At 36.9% G+C, this 16,385-nt stretch overlaps 2 long non-coding RNA genes across 2 annotated transcripts in view; one reads left to right on the forward strand and one right to left on the reverse strand.

Annotated features, from left to right (window-relative positions):
* The window catches only part of LOC135300065 (uncharacterized), a 34,596-nt gene extending 20,822 nt beyond the window's left edge, over nt 1-13,774 (reverse strand). The window contains exons 1-2 of the long non-coding RNA XR_010361938.1: nt 13,672-13,774; nt 12,912-13,104 (exon numbers count right to left, since the gene is read on the reverse strand). This is a non-coding gene — a long non-coding RNA (uncharacterized LOC135300065). The remainder of the gene's footprint in view (nt 1-12,911; nt 13,105-13,671) is intronic.
* A 1,273-nt stretch (nt 13,775-15,047) lies between these two features.
* LOC135300064 (uncharacterized) lies at nt 15,048-15,885 on the forward strand. The gene is made up of 2 exons (XR_010361937.1): nt 15,048-15,114; nt 15,299-15,885. It is a non-coding gene; the product is annotated as an uncharacterized LOC135300064 (long non-coding RNA).
* The last annotated feature ends 500 nt before the right edge of the window (nt 15,886-16,385 follow it).

Consider the following 16,385-nt stretch of genomic DNA (forward strand, 5'->3'; position numbering starts at 1 on the left):
ATAGTTTGCAAAACTTGTTGAAATGCTGCAAGAGACTGAAAACCACAATCAGAACTTTGAATAAATTAGATGATATGATTTAGATGTGCTTCAAAAAACCACCAGAATCTGTATATAAAGAGGCTTTGCGAATCAAGGCTTTGAAATAAGCTGGATTTGTAATAACAAGGTTTTATAAAGCATACAGTCTAGAGGAATGTATGGCTAAAATATTTCCAGGCTGAAGTTTTCTATAATAACAAAGAATGGAAACATTTCCTCATTTGAATAATATTTAATTCTGTGTCCAAAGATATCAGATTGACCAAAACTCTCCAGAGATACAGGGAATTTGACATGATAACATTAAGTCTCAGATTTCTGATAAAACTTACTTTTCTTGGAGGAGCTACAGGACATATGCCACCTTGGTAGGCACATTATTGAAGTTTTGGCACAGAGATGGAGACCATGCTGTTTGTGCTTTCCGTGAATAAAAAGATCTCTGTATCCAGATCCATTGAGACAACCAGATCTTGGCATGTATTCCTTGTTGTTCCCTCATAAAAAGGAATACCAGAAAATCAGGTCAACCTGCTTAGTCTAATATCACCTTTTGTTTGGATAACTTCAGCTGGGGAAATACAATAGGGAAGGTGCAACGTATGAGACAAAGTCATGGCCTGAATGCACATTTTTACTAACTTTGAAAAGCTCCTAGGGAATTCATTGGAATCTATGTTAATCTAAAGTAGAAAGAGTTACTATAGTTACTAATACAATAGTTACTAAATATAATTCTCCCTATATAAAATGCACATTCTGGGATCATATAAGTTGAGAAGATAAAAGATCTTTAATTATGTTTGCCAAGGTAATAAATGATTGGCTCCCTTTTATATTGTTCCACTGTAGCCAGAATATGTGCATAACGCTTTAAATGTTTTTAACAATTCAGCATCAGCCAGGAGTATTAGAGTGCTTGTTCCTTCTTCTTTTATTTAAAGGTTGGCAGTAATTTTTCATGTCAAGGTCGTGATTGATGTGGGTTAACTTTCACTAAAAGTCTTTTGGAACATTTTGAGTAATGTTAAGAATTATGGCATGCAATACATCAAAATATTTTTCTAGACTTCCTGCATAAGTAAACAAACACAAGGGAAATGTGGAAGGCATTTATGGTATTTTGTAAGCAAGTTTCAAACTGCATGTTGCAGATTTATATGCTTCACAGCTTATGATGCGATGCATGTTGCATTTTATTAAAATACACTATGGGTGGGGAATAGATGGTGATGTACTACATTTGTGTCTTTGCCCATGTCAATTTGAAATGGAGATCAATTCACTAAGAAATGTATCCAAGCATGGATTATGTAACCTGTCCATCAAGTGTCAGTTTCCTGGGGAAATACTAATAGCAAGTCCTCAATCTTAGGCCAAATGTCAAGGCTGTAACGTCCAGCACTCCCGAGTATGGAACATGAGATTACAAAAACTGCCATTGACAGGCAAATGTTAAAGCTGCTGATCTTCAGCAGTCAAGAACTCAATAGCACAGAAAATCCCTCCAAGGCATAACTCCCAAAGATAAGTAAAGTAAGACAAGATGAGGTGAAGCAGAAATGTATTTTCCAAAAAGAAAAAGAGGGATGTCTACTGTTGCTCCATAACATAGGTTAAAACAAAAAAAAAGACAGGTCACTGGCAGGTGTACATTTTAGAGCTCTCCTTTTTAGGCAGTCAGTGCCTTCTCCTTCACTCTCAATAGCAGCAGACCTTTATAAGAACCTGGGCAATGGAAGACACCAGCCTTTTATCATCATGTTTAGGTGTCTCAGTGAGGTACTCATGAGGGATGTCTGGAATCCCTGGAGTCAGTCCATCCAGAGGTCTGTCTTTTTATTTTGGACATACCAAGCCCCTAAGCAAAATTCGGGGATTAGAGACTTGTGAATGCAGCCTGTACTGCATTCACAAAGAAATAGGCTCTTGCTTTGAGTGAAGTAAGATTCTGAGAAGCCTATAAATGGCTGAGGAAAAGATTCAGGAGATGCTGTAAAACTGTCAGTGTCAGGAAGTGTTGGAACTTTAACACAATCTTTATTCCTTCATATTTTTCTTTCCACTTCAAACCCATGTTAGATACTCTCTAAGCATGAGGAATAAACTGTTCTCTGACAGATGAAAGATTATGATATTCAAAGACATTTGCATTAGGCAACTAGTTTAGATTAGAAATCCTATACTTTCATACCATTACAATTTGGTGAGATGAGTCTTACATCTAATGCATATGGATAAACACTGATAGCTAAGAAATATTTAAAGATGGTTTCAAGTTCCAGGTAGGAGGTAGCCATCTTGGGAAGACATGCTTCAGTATTTCTACATGCTCAAAATTACCTAAGTGACCTGTGTCTTAGAAAACTGAATACCATTGGGAAGGTGACACAAAATGACTGATAGTGCTTGAAACACTATATTCAATATTATATGTACCATACTCTGCTGAGGTGCTCAGTGAAAGAGCTGTAACAATTGGCTGTCAGCAAGTATTCCCTGCTTTGCAAAAATTGAACAATAGCACCTACCATAATTGCCAAAGTTCAGACTTATTTCAGTATAATTTTTAGTTTTCCAAATATTCCTAATGTATTTTCACTGCTGTCTTGAAATTAATCAAACAGACAATGCAGAATAAGACATTAAGTTACTTAACTGTATAGTATCCAAAAATGAGCAGAAACTTTTCTGCATTTCCATGTCTTAAAACACCAGTGGCCGCAGAAAAAGATATAACCTTTCAACAAAGATTTTAATTGTTTCTAAATTGAAAGAAGACTAATACAGTGCTGGCAATTTATGAACCTTTTGTTCTACCAAGATATAGCTGTGCATAAATCTTGGGAAACTGTATTATTTAGCTTGTTGTAGCTCTGTAAAAAAGTATGAATAATAAAATATGCACTTCTGTTGTGTTTCCAGCAATCACATTGTTTTCTCTATTCCTACTTTTCCAAGCAATAAAAGAAGGTTTCAAGAGTTTTGTTCTAAGAATCCAAGCTAGAAATTATTTTTATGATCTGCTCCATTTGCATGCTGTCTCACATCTGACAGTCCACTATGAACAATTGAGAGACTTCTCCTGCATAAATTGCAGTAAGCCTTATGGCAATTATTGCTATCTTTACTGATCCATGCAAAATCATTTCTTCTCTCATTCCAGAAAGTGCAAAGCCTCTTCTTCTTAGGGAGTTGTTGACCATATTACAGTTTTCAGCAATATAGCTGTGCAAGTAGAAGTTAACCAGGCCCCTGAGAGGCCTGGTTAATTAGAACTTTTGCTGCATAGCAGAAGTGAATGAATTGTGGGCAAGATTGTACATGCATATTTTTACCCAGAAAGGGCAATTTTGTTTTCTATTATAACACTATGAAAATAAGGTAATCTGTTATATGTGTTAAGACACTGCAAGGTCAGGCTATTAAAATAATGAACCATTTTAACGACGCTAATGCAAAAGTGTAGTAAACAAATAAGATGAGAGACAAATGGCAGGTATGATTTAGTTAAAAACAAAGATGTGATTTGACTGAAGTATAAAGGCATATATATTTAAAAGACAGTCTTTATGCTCTGTTTTCTCAAGATGGCATCTTTCACTCCTGTTATTTATCTTTTCCTGCCAAGTTGAAGGTTTTGTGGTACCAGCCTGTAAGAGGTTCTGCTGGTTTCTGTGTTTCAGTTGGTTTAGAAATGAAAAGTTAACTTAGATCTTGTTTGACTTCTGCTGTGCACATCTACAAAAAGGGAGGAATAATGTTTTTCTAATAATATCTTCCGAGGCACAAAATGAATAAAGGAGCAGGTACCCCTATCTTTATGAGACAGCTAGCAGGTTGTATCTTGATTTGTTGAAGGAATGTTCACTGTCATGGCTGAGAGCCATGTAGAGAGCTATAATTCAGTCAATTAAAACCACATAAATAATGTTTAAATGATGCTTAAGAACATGCTCATTGACTGCTCTGTATGTATATGGAACATATATATTTATATTAGCTGTTTATATTAGCTGTTTGTAAGCCAGTATTCAGCCTGTGATAAATCCATGGGACAAAATAATCTCTAGATAACGAATAGTTTAATGTGCCAGATGCTAAATGTAGTTCTGGATATGTGTCTCAAAACCGTCTTCTTCACTTCTATAGCAGCTGATAGCATATTTGTACAATTTCTGCAAACACATATTTTATTGTCTTCTGGTTTTAAATTCATGGCATAACTGCTGCTACATGAACTCATTGGTAAAGCCCTGCCTCTCTCACAAATGCCTTTGTCTCTCAGAACAGGTCACTGTCATACTGTAGCTAAAGCTCTTCAAGGATGGCCCATGGTCCAAAACCATGAGACACATAAGCCTAATGGATGAACATGTAGGAGGTGACTGTGACTTTCTAGCCTGCTCCCCTGCAAACAGACCTCTGCTTAAATGGGGAAACAATTGCAGGAATTGTGAGCTCAGGGCAGGACTTTGTATTTTGCTTGCTTAATTCTTCAGGACAGCTAGGAAAGGGAATAGTCATTTTTAGGTTTTTGATTTATATTGTCAAAAATCCATAGCTTTTTTGAGAATGAATTATTGCAGTAAAAGTAAGCAACATCTGCAAAATTTAATTAATTAAGGGGTATCTCTTAAAGTACGTACACTAACAACCACAGGACATCAATTATGATGGTGAGGAATGCTTGCTTAATGTAAGAGATGGATCACCCTAATTTCTCTTGTTTGTCAGCTAGAAGTGATGAGAATTTATGCTTGTCATTCACCAAGGATTAATGTCGTTAGCCTTGAAACCTTGACCACTTTGTTCTCAATGCTTGCTTTCAGACTTCTAGCTCACTTAAATTATGAATGAAAGAACATTTGTAATGAGTCTTCTGGCCATTGTTTTTGATCCCTTTCAATTCCTCTCTAAAACCAGAAATGAAGGGACACTCACATTTCTGTGATCAAGCAACGTTATAATTTTATTCCTGTGGCACAAATGTGTGAATTGGTGAGTAAGTACCAGGTGAGTATTCCTGTGCAGGCAGGAATTGGTTGAGTCACCATTCCTGGTGGTATTTAAAAGGCATGTAAATGTGGCACTTATGGCAGGGTTTGGTCATGGGCTAGGAAGTGCAAGGTTAGTGGTTAGACTCCATCATCTTAGACATCTTTTCCAAACTAATCAGCCTGTGGTTCTAATGTACTTTTTCTTCATAAATGTGTTTACATGTTTGTGTCCTGTTGAAATCAATAGGTTATGAACACTTTTTTACACGTAAGCATGTGCCTGCTTGATTTTAAATCTGGAAGTACAAGAGAAGAATGCCGCCCAGCTGTAAATTCTTTTTCCTTGACCTGCATTTTTGATATTCTGTTTGAAAACAATGTGGCCTGATTTTGAAGGATTTTCAAATTGAGCAAATTCAAGTCAGAATAGTACTTTATAGTCCTAAGGGATGCTTTGTTTTCCAGCTTTACCAGTGGGGCCTTACACACCTTTGCCAGTGAGGCACAGGAGGGATTGATTGTATAATATCTATGATAAACTCTGGGATACACAGAGAAAAGGAACTTCATGAGAATAATGACTTTTTATTGATGACTGCTCTGAGCTGAAATTAATGCATCTTCTCTCTGCAAAGATGAAGCAATTTAAAAAGGAGAATAGAACATATTTGGTGAGTAGCAGATTTGTCTAATACAGAAAATTTTATGAAAACACATGGCTAAGAGACGTGCAAGATGACTTCTTGAGACTCATCTGTTTTATTTAAAATATGTTTAAACTATTCTGAAAAATATTTCTAAGTGATTTTTAGAAATATTTATAAAGGGTAGTGAAATGTAGGAAGATACAACTAAGTGCAACAGAGTGAAAAAATAATCTAGACAAGCAGAACAATTTTGTTAGTGATAAAATACACAAAATTGTTATAAATTTTCCCAAGGAACATAATAAAAGCCCCCTTATTGACTGTGCAGAGGAAGACTCTGGAAGTAATCTGTCCTTGGCAAAGTCTAATTTAGCTGATAAAATGCTTTTTAAATCCCATTTTGATTTTTTTTGAATGAAGGAAATATTAGTGAAACTTCTGATTTTTCTGAACTATCTCTGCACATGAATGAAGAGAATGTTAAGATATGAACAAGTAAGTACTGCATGCATTTTTTGGAAAGTAATCTCTACTGTTCAGTTTGGAGCACTGTATCTGGGTAAAGAAATATTTACAGCAGTCCAAATCTTCCAGTACATTGCTCCAGCAAATCAATGTGATTTGGCTTCTAACAAGTCAAAGCCATTGGATCACAATGGAGGGTTAGGTCTAACACAGATCTTAAAATATTTGCATTAATGAGGAATGTACAAATTCTTTCATCAGTAAATAACTGGAAATATAGAGATATAAATAGGATAAAAAACTAAAGAATGGTTAACAGCCTGATATGTGGGCAATCTTCTGATCCTCTTGGAATCAGACAGCTTTGGGAATCAAAGATCAGCACCAGACTAGGGCATATTTCTATAGAAAGCACTGAATATTCTTCAAACCACACTTATTTTGTTTTATGTGTTTGCTTTGCTGGGGAATGTAGCCAAGGCCTTCAACCTCTTTGTCACCAATTAAAAGTTTTAAATAAAGAATTGACAACTTAGTCTGCATTCACTAAACAAGATTCTACCCCCAAAAGTATAATGAACATGGCTTTTGTGGAATTCCCAGCACATGCAGCTCTTTCTGGGCTGTTTTTCCTCTTCTGATTTGAAAAGGCTAGAGAGCACAGAGGCAGCACACAGTCAGAAAATACTGGTGCTAAAAGTCCTTGCAGTGCCCAAAAGACCCAGTAAAGTACTTTTTAACATCAATTGTGCTATACATCATCACAGGAAACACTTAACTAATCTTGGGAAGTGTATTTTAAAAAGCCACAAGGTCCAAAGTACATATACTTTTCAAATGCATCAATATCACAAGTATATAATTATTATTCTGGTGTCAGCATCAGAGTTTACTGACAGCTTAATGGACCCAAAGCAGGGGGTTTTTCCCAGTTGTTAGGGAAATGCTTAGCAACTGTAAATGTATTTACTGGCCAGAAAATAATTAATATTCTAAAGTGAATTAAAAAAATACACTTAAAAATATAATGTAAGGTAAAACTTGTACTCATATGTGAAAAGAAACCCCTTATTTTCAATAGTCTCTTAAGTTCCAACAGGGTCTAACCAAACTCTTAGTACAAGATCAAAAAAGGAAATGGTTTATTTTATCAATAAGAACAGGGTGGGAAAATCTAGAGTTCACCCGGAGTATAACTATGTGTACAGTTATATACAGTGTGTACATAACAAATTATTAATAAACCCCTGTCATTTATCTAGAATCTTCAAAATTTCATCCTAACTCTGTATGCAGCTGTAACAATTTTATTAAACCAAAAGTATTTGTGAAGCAAGGGTTGCATCATTAATTAACATGTGAACTTCCACCTTCAGCTAGCAATAGAAATGCCAGCTCAGCCAGCAGCAGTTGCCTGTATGTGATATATCTGATGCTATCATATGCATCAGCATGCAGTCCTTAGGAAAACACATGATGGGTTATTATACTTCAGTCAAGTCTTCCTACACTGTAAACTGACCTTCCCTGCTCAGAGTGGAGGGTGAGACCTGGCAGAGACTGACAACTGCCAAGCTGTCAGTGGGGAGATGTCCCAAGCCAGCACATCCATCACACACATGACCTCAGCACATTCATGGGAGACCCCAGGACAGAGACACTTCCCCAGCTCCCAAGGAGACCAGAAAGTTTCTCTGACTTCTCCTCAAAGGGCTTTTAATTAATATTTTACTGAATTAGGGAAGTTTCCCTGCCCTACCTCTTTAGCTTTTAAAGGCAACTTGTACTCTGTTATATGATCATTTGAATTCTCTTTTTAGCTGTTGGAGAAGGCTGGTATGTCTGAAGTGGAATCTGATCAAGTCCATTTAACTCTGTAAATGCATGAAAATGTACCTCTTTTTGGACACCAGAAGCTGACAGAAAACATACTTTTTATTCACGGTAGCAACTAGTGCAACCTGCGCATCTTCCACTGTCAGCAAGAATGAACTTCACAGACCACTTACTTTATTTCTTGGTACAATCTCAGTGAAAATCTCTTATTATGATGTACTGATTTACTGAAATGCAGTGTTGCAGACATTTAAACAAATGATTTTGCATTTTGTTGCAGAACCTGGCTGTTTATATTTACTGATCTCCAACAGTTGGTATTTCAGTTATTGGTTATTTAATGACAAACCTGATGGAAGTGTCCTATTTTTGCTCTCATATGTGCATACAAGTTCTTCTCCACTGGTCTGGGAGTTAAGGAAAGCCTGCTTGGATCTTTGTGGAGAAGAAGGCAATTTTCTGATGCAATGTATAAGATACATTTCCTTTCTCATTATCTTTGTCCCTGTGCACAGTGCAGATGATAACCCACAGCAATATATAAAAGCTGAAGTAATGTAAGAAGCAGAAGTTTCTCTCTCTCACACATCATATTCAGTTTAGTGCAGGAAGTTCAGGTTAAAAAACCCAAGATATCAAGATATTCAAAATATATGAGACAACTCCCATGTGTTATGAAATAGATGGAATAAAGGGTACCTATATGTGTAATCATAAGTACTTACTTATATATTTTAAATGATACAAAAACATAAACTTGCATATGCATTTAATTTTTAATGACACAATTTAATTATAGTTATCTTTTGTTTATTCTTGTAAATGTGTATGAATGTATGTTTGTATGTGTGTGTATATAAGATTGCTGATATTTGTCTTTCAGTTTTTCAGTCTTTAGGCCACAGCTATCTACCACTACACATGTAAGACTTGTAGACCTAAAAATATATTGAAATGAATGATGAATATATGGTTCACCATTTGCCAATTCTCTATTATTTAATAGCTAAGAATAATGAAGGAAAGAGTCTGCTATGTGGAAGCAACTAGGTGTCTCTAGATTTTCAAGCTTCATAGAGTTTGAGGTGTTTTTTACCCTTATGTATAAAGAAAATCAAATAGAAAAAATTATAAAGCAAAAGGAGAAACTCAAAAAATGCCCACTTTGTGACGGTTATTTGTTCGTCTCTGTCCTGTCCTATGCTAGTATGGAAAACCAGTCCTTTTCCAGAGAGAAGATCCATTAATATTTGTGGAATTCTTAGATATTGTGATAAAAGGGATCCTGTTAGTACTTAGACAGATGTATCTGCAACATCTGGCAGTAGATTTCACAGCCCAGTCAGAGGTCTGGCCTTGATGACTCTGTTTAATTATCTCTTGGCTAAGGAATGCATGTCTTTCCCTCTTATCTCTCATAATCCTACCGAGATCCCGTCTGGGAAAAATATTGGGTAAGTGAAAACTTAGCCCAGGGAGTTGATGAGATGAGGTAAATCTCAAGCTGCCATGTTCATGAATACCCAAAGTTTTAGCACATTTTTACAAGCTTTGGCAGAAGGACATCATTAATGTTTCAGAAGTTCTCCTGATCATTCTTTATTGCTCTTTGGTCAGTGTCCCTGTAGTTTTCCAGTGTAGCATTTTTTCATTACTGGATGGAAAATAATACCTCTTGCTGGTAAGATATTTTTCTTTTTCCTAATGAGTTTCAAAATAAAGTGGAATGTAGCTGTATTGGCAGCCTTAAACTTGGGCATCAAAGCAGTACAACAATCAGCCCTAGTGGGTGTTCATCTCTCTTGAACATCAATTTTATCATATTTAAAAAAGTTCTGCTTTACTAATAGAGCATTTGTTTCTATCAGCTGTAGGTAGAATATTATACCTGAGGTAAATCTATGAAGGAGTAACATTTAGGTTCTGACACATGGGAATCCTGAAGGAAGTTAGTTACCATGACTGATTTCTTTGTAATTTCTACCAGTTTGGTAATTCTGTCTAGAATGTTTTTACAGTTGATCAAATATCTCACAAGAAACTCTCACCTAATCTAACCTGGTCATTTGATTCCACTGAGAAGCATCAGATGTATAGAAAGATATTTCATACAATACTGATATACTAGATAGAGCACATTTTAAATGCGTTCCAAAAAGAATGTAAATTTTGGCCCTTAACCTACATATTTGATCAAAGCAAAGTTTCATAGAAAGAATTGTCTAGTATGGGTATGTTTTTCCTCAGTCATCCTCTTTGTGATTTCCTGCAGTTTACTTTGAGCACCTATTATTTTTTTCTAGCCATACAAAATTTTGAAGGGAAAAATGTTTGGTTGAATTTTTGTTCAAAACCATGAACACTGAAATTGGTCACTACTTTTGGCAAATGGCATTTTGATTTTCATGGCAAAGGATCTTATCCCAAGTGACTGACTTGACCAAGCATAGTAGCTTGATGCATTTTTTGAAATACAATATTGATGGTTTAAAAATAATAATAATGATTGCTTAAATGTATTTGTGTGCAGAATTTGTGCACAGAAATTCAAGAAGTTAGAGAAAACCCTCTTGTAAAACATATTGTCTTTTAAAGGAGTAGCCTAAAATTGCATGGCTGGAGAAAGGACAATGTGCTTTCAGCTAAGTGAAACAAGATGGAATCATTGGTGATCAGAGTAATTATTCCCTGAACACAGTGGATTTCTTTAAAGGAAAATAAAGTCTTGTCTATTCCTCTGTAAACACTTGACCATTCCATTGCTACTGAAGACAAAATGTCTTAAATACTAAGCTGCAAAAAATTAGTCTTACAATGACTGAGATCTTGATGTGCTTGAATCAGAATTCTGTAGATGTCTGAGACCAATCACATTACCCTTGCTATTTAGAGTTCTTTCTTGGTTTTCTGTGGGTCATTAGAAAAAGTTTGCTCCACAAGTGAAGCTTATTGAGAGAGAGTTCAGTAAGGAGTGCAGGGCTACATTCCTCATGACTCAAATCTCTTGTCATTTTGCATTCTTTTACACCTGCCAGCACTTTTTAAATGTGCAGTGTCATCAGAAGCTGCATAAGAAGATAAAACCAGGATTCTCTTTGGATGGAAAAGACCCTATTTTAACTTAATATGGGCTGCTGCATATAGTTTCAAGCCATCCATATTGCACTTGAAGAACCATTCATGTCAAAGTGGTTACCCTCATGCAGAGCACCATCAGAACACTAGAAAAAAAATCAAGCCCACAATGCATGCCTAATGCATACAGCAGGAAAAACTTTTTAATGATCTGCTAGATCAGTGACTGAAGATATCACATAATGGCTCTTTTACTATGTGGTTTCAGTGAAGGCACAGGAGATCATAGACCATATTAAATCAAATCTGGAAATATTTAAATACTGTTTAGTTCATAGATCAGTGATCTGGTAAACTGTAATGGAATTTTTTCAACCGTGGTGGGGTAATGGAAAAATAAAAGTTAGGTTGTGTTCATCTATGACAAAGCAAAAAACACAGTGAAGCTGAAATGGTCTACTGTGTCAAAGTCCGTGAGAAGCATTTTTAATTAACTATTCGTCTTCTCATTAGTCAGGATTAATGCAGAAGGATCTATTAAGATCTACTGTCTCAAAGAGTATGTGATGCCAAGAGTCTTTAAAGCCTCAAGATATATTACCCAGTCACAGTACCACATTATAGACTGACAGAAAAATTGCATACTTAAAAAATAAAGCTGGCTCTGAGTAATGCTTTTGCAGGCAAATACCTTAAATCTTTTTTAAACTGCTATTTTTCTCAGTTCTGTAATTAATCAGAGGAGCATAATATAAGATTTTTTTTTCCAATTCTCTTAACACAATCATGTTTATCAGTTTCTGTAGCATCATTAAAGAAATCCTAGTTATGTCATCATGAAAAATAACTTTATCATATTTTGTCCTCATAACCCTGAGAAGTTCTAAAGTCAAATTACTCAGGAAGCTGAGGGTTTTGATGCAAACACTGGGGACTTGGGCTGTTCAGCCTTAAGAAGTGAAGACAAGGGGACACCTTTCTGTTGGCCTTAGACACCTTGTAGAGAAGATGGAGCCAGGCTCTTCTTATAGTTGTGGTATGGCACAAGTGGAAATAGACACAGATTTCAGAACAAGTCCTTTTTAAGGACAATATTTTAAAGACAATATTACCCTTTTTAAGGGCAATGTTCAGGAAGTATTTAAGATAATTTATGCACTCTTTGAAGAAAGAAAAAAATAAGAACAGGATATGAAGATAGTAAGGAGCAGTAAGTCATCTGTCCAGATTTACCAACCGTTAATGATATAGCTGCAAACTTTGAATATTCTACCCAATATCCTGCTGAATCATGCAGAATGCTTATTGCAATAAAGATATGTCATTACATATTTACAAATGTTCTGACTGTATTTCGAAATTATTCTAGGTAAATAGCACTTAAAGCGTGTGATGAATTACAGACTTGATAAGCTATCTTGCACCTTTGAACACAATAAAACATTTTCAACTTTTTTCACACTTTTGAATGGCCTTACTTGCCATACAGGAAAGTAGAAAGTGCTCCTGGTTTTTTTTTTTTCCTGGAAAGACACATACAAGCTTTCTCTTTCACATCTGCGTTTATAATCCTTCTTAAATTGAATATTTTCTCACATTTAAATAAAATCCTTTAAATCTCATATCTGATACTAGTTCAAAGTGAGGCAATCAGCTAAGAATAACTGAAAATAACTACTCAAAAAGCAAGAAAAAAAAATCAATATCATGACAAATCAGATTGAAGTTTCCTCTGAAATGCTCAACTGATCAAACCTTGCAATCAATATTTAGATTTTTATTCTTCATTCTGCAGAGATTTTTATAAAATGTATCAGTTATGATACACCCTTGATCTTGTCCTCACCTGCAGACCTCTGAGTACATATTCCTTCACACTTCTGCAGACTGAATGAAATCAGCAGGTTTTCTAGGAGAACAGCTAATGAATCCTGGTGCAAGAATTGTGCCTAAAGCATATTTGTGGTGTCCAGTGAGACGCGTGACAAAAAGGGGGCCTTCACACCTCTTCATTGTCCAGAGATGGGGCAAATCCAAATCTGGAAAGATGTTCTGTATGAGATGAGGCATGTTTTATTTTCAGTTGAGGCGAGTAGTTACTGAGGTGGGTGGAGCATAGCTGTATTCAGTGTTTCAGAGGAAGCACCCCATACATTTTCAAAGCAATTAAGCATAGTGGGCAAGACTTCCCAGGTCAAAGATCTTATTATTATCTAAACCATTAGTAGCTGATAATTCATATTAGTAACAATATAGGGTAACTCTTTTACAGATCATGTGAACTCTGCTTTTAACATTTTAGCCAAATATGGTACGCTTTAACAATTCTAACTTCATGTTTTCTCAGACATGCTGCCCAGTCCTTGAAAAGTTTGCTCTTTGCCCTCTGTTCCCCAAACTGGCAAGGATTCACCTCGAATCCTTGTTCAGTTTTGGGCCCTTCACTTAAAGGAAGACATTGAGGTGCTGGAGCACGTCCAGAGAAGAGCAATGAAGGTCGTGAAGGTTCTAAACACTAAGTCGTATGAGAAGAGACTGAAGGAGCTGGGGTTGTGTATCCTGGAGAAAAGAAGGCTCAGGGGAACCTTATCACTCTCTACAACTACCTGAAAGGAGATTGTAGCAAGATGGGGGTAGGCCTCTTCTCTGAGGAAATTAGTGACAGGATGAGAGCACATAGCCTCATGCTACACCAGGGGAAGTTCAAGCTGGACATCAGAAGGAATTTCTTCATGGAAAGGGTTGTTAAACATTGATTAAATCACTATCTCTGGAGGTGGTAAAGTCACCGTCTTTGGAGGTGTTTTAAGAAACAACTGGACTCAACACTTTGAGCCATGGCCTAGTTGGCAATGTGGTGATCAGTCAAAGGATAGATTTTATGATCTCGGAGGTCTTTCCAACCTAAATGATTCCATGATTTCACAGAGCCCCCCTTCTCCACCTTTAATCAGAGATGCTGGTAGTGCGTTTCTCCCTTTTGTTATCTACAGTGTTTTGATTTAACTCATAACTAGGAAGACAAGAACTGGCTTTTGACATGTTTGTTTGGCATTGAGTTTGATGGTGTTTCTAGAATTTTCTCAAATGTTAATAAGATATAACTTCAGGAGCCTGAGTCACGGTTAAGACCAAACGACAGAGTGGAGACTACATGGTCTCAGGCACCAAAACACTTCATTCACAGATAAAGGTAATCAATCACTTATCATACATAGACTCATAGATTCATAGAATAGTGTGGTGGGAAGGGACCTTAAAGATTGTCTTGTTCCACCCCTCTGCAATGGACAGAGAGACAACCCATTAAACAAGCCTGCTCTAAGACCCCTTAAACTTGATCTTAAATTCTTCCAGGAATGGAGGAGAATATGCCACAGCTTCTCTGGGCACCCTGTGCCAGTACCTCGTCACCTTTCCATGACAAAAAACTATAGAATAGCAGAGGGTGGAAAGGAGCTCAAAAAAATCCTTCTGTGTGAAATGCAGCCTAGGTGATTAAGTCTAACAGATTGTCCAATTACATCTTGAAGCCTTCAAGAACTCTGGGGAGGTCATTCTAGTGAATAGCTGTTCTTAGCATAAAAAATTCCTTTCTTATGTCAAGATGAATCCTCTCCTGGTGTAATTTGTACCCATTGCCTCTTGTCTTCTCCATTTGGTTCCTTGTGAAAAGAGAGCCTCTGTTCTCCTTTCAGCTGGCCTTGAACTGTATGAATATTGTGATGATCCCTCTCTTTGACAGTGAGAAATGACCTGATTTCTTCAGTGCTTTCTCATGGGGTACGTTCTCCAGCCCTTTGACCATCTGCCTCTGGGGGGAAAGCCACAGAGGGCAGTGTAGAGGCTGGGACACATGGTGAGTACTCCCAGGGCCAAGCTGGGAGATCCCCAGGCTCTCTGGCTGCTGACACACTGGAACAGGTAGAAAACAGACTGCTCTTGCTTGGCTTTTGTCAAGTTGCTGCCACATCTGACAATGGACTGCTACTGCTTTTGCTCACCACATGACCCTCTTGAGGGTGCTGTCACCGCTTTCACAGTGTTTGGTGAGTTTTACACTAAAGGTGCTCCTCTGCGCTCATAACTAAGCTGTGGCCTTGCCCTGTGGGACGAGCAGAAATTTATATGCCAACACCAAGGACAACAGGCCTAATTTATAGCAACTGCTAGGCCCTGCTCCAAGATTCCCTCCACAATCTCACAGTCTCCTTCATGTTCACCCTGTTTCAGAACTTCTTACCCATTGCCTACCAGAACAGCAATAGACTGGGGCACCTCAGAGAAAAACCCCAAGGCAAGAGCTTGAGGAAACGGCCAAAGGGAAGCCAGGGAGCATTGTGGTCAGAGGTAAAGCTGACACCCTGACATCAGAGCCAATGGCAGAAAAAGAAAAAAGTCTGTTTTCTCTAATGAAAGACCGTAAAGTACTTACCCAGCTCTGAGCTCAGTGAAGAGGAGGAGATAGTCCAAAAGGCAGGCAGAATGCTTCACATAAAACGCTCTCACTACTAAGGAAGTGAGAGGCGAGAGAAATTTTTTTGAAAGGAGAGGAAAAGCTAGACGTTTATTCTCATCATCAAAGGGAAGGAAGAAGCAAATGAATCAGAAATCAAAGATTGAATATCATTGGTCTTGCTGACAAAGCAATCAGCAATTCCCTCACAGCAAGTATAGGGGTTTGTTGAACAAAGCAAAGGAATTTGAAAGTCTTGAAGAAAATAGGGTCTTTCCATTTATAAAATTAGACATAATTTTAGAACAGCATTTTGATTTAGGAGCTGTGAAGAAGTTGTGCATTAAAAATACATAAATCCAAATTTTGTGATGTGCAATTAATAGTGACTTTGTCCAAACCCTCTCCAGCCTCCTTTGTAATTCTCTTAAGAAAGCATTAAATGAGGGTATTTTCACTTAAGTTGAAAATCAATGACACTTCAATGAAGCATGCATTTCCAAAATATTATGCAATGGAGAGACATACGTTTCTGCAGCTCAGTCAAGAGGCCAGAACTTCCTAAGTAATAATGCTGATTTAACACTTGAAACTAGAAAATCACAATCCACAGCTTTAAAATGTGTAGGTGCCATTATTAGTCCCCCAGACATCTCAGACTAAACCCCTGGGGTTCCCCATTTCAAAATGAAAAATGCAATGCTCATTCAATAAATAAAGAAAAGCAGAATAGTATTTAAGGTTTCTTTTCCTGGGATATTTTGTGAAAACATGATTTCTTTTTCAGTAGATTTTTTTTTTTAATATGGATGGGAGGAAATAGCACAAGAGAGCACTGAAAAGAAGCAGGAATCCAGGGCTTTA

The sequence above is a fragment of the Passer domesticus genome, chromosome 4 (genome assembly GCF_036417665.1).
Source record: "Passer domesticus isolate bPasDom1 chromosome 4, bPasDom1.hap1, whole genome shotgun sequence".
NCBI classification, from domain to species: domain Eukaryota; kingdom Metazoa; phylum Chordata; class Aves; order Passeriformes; family Passeridae; genus Passer; species Passer domesticus.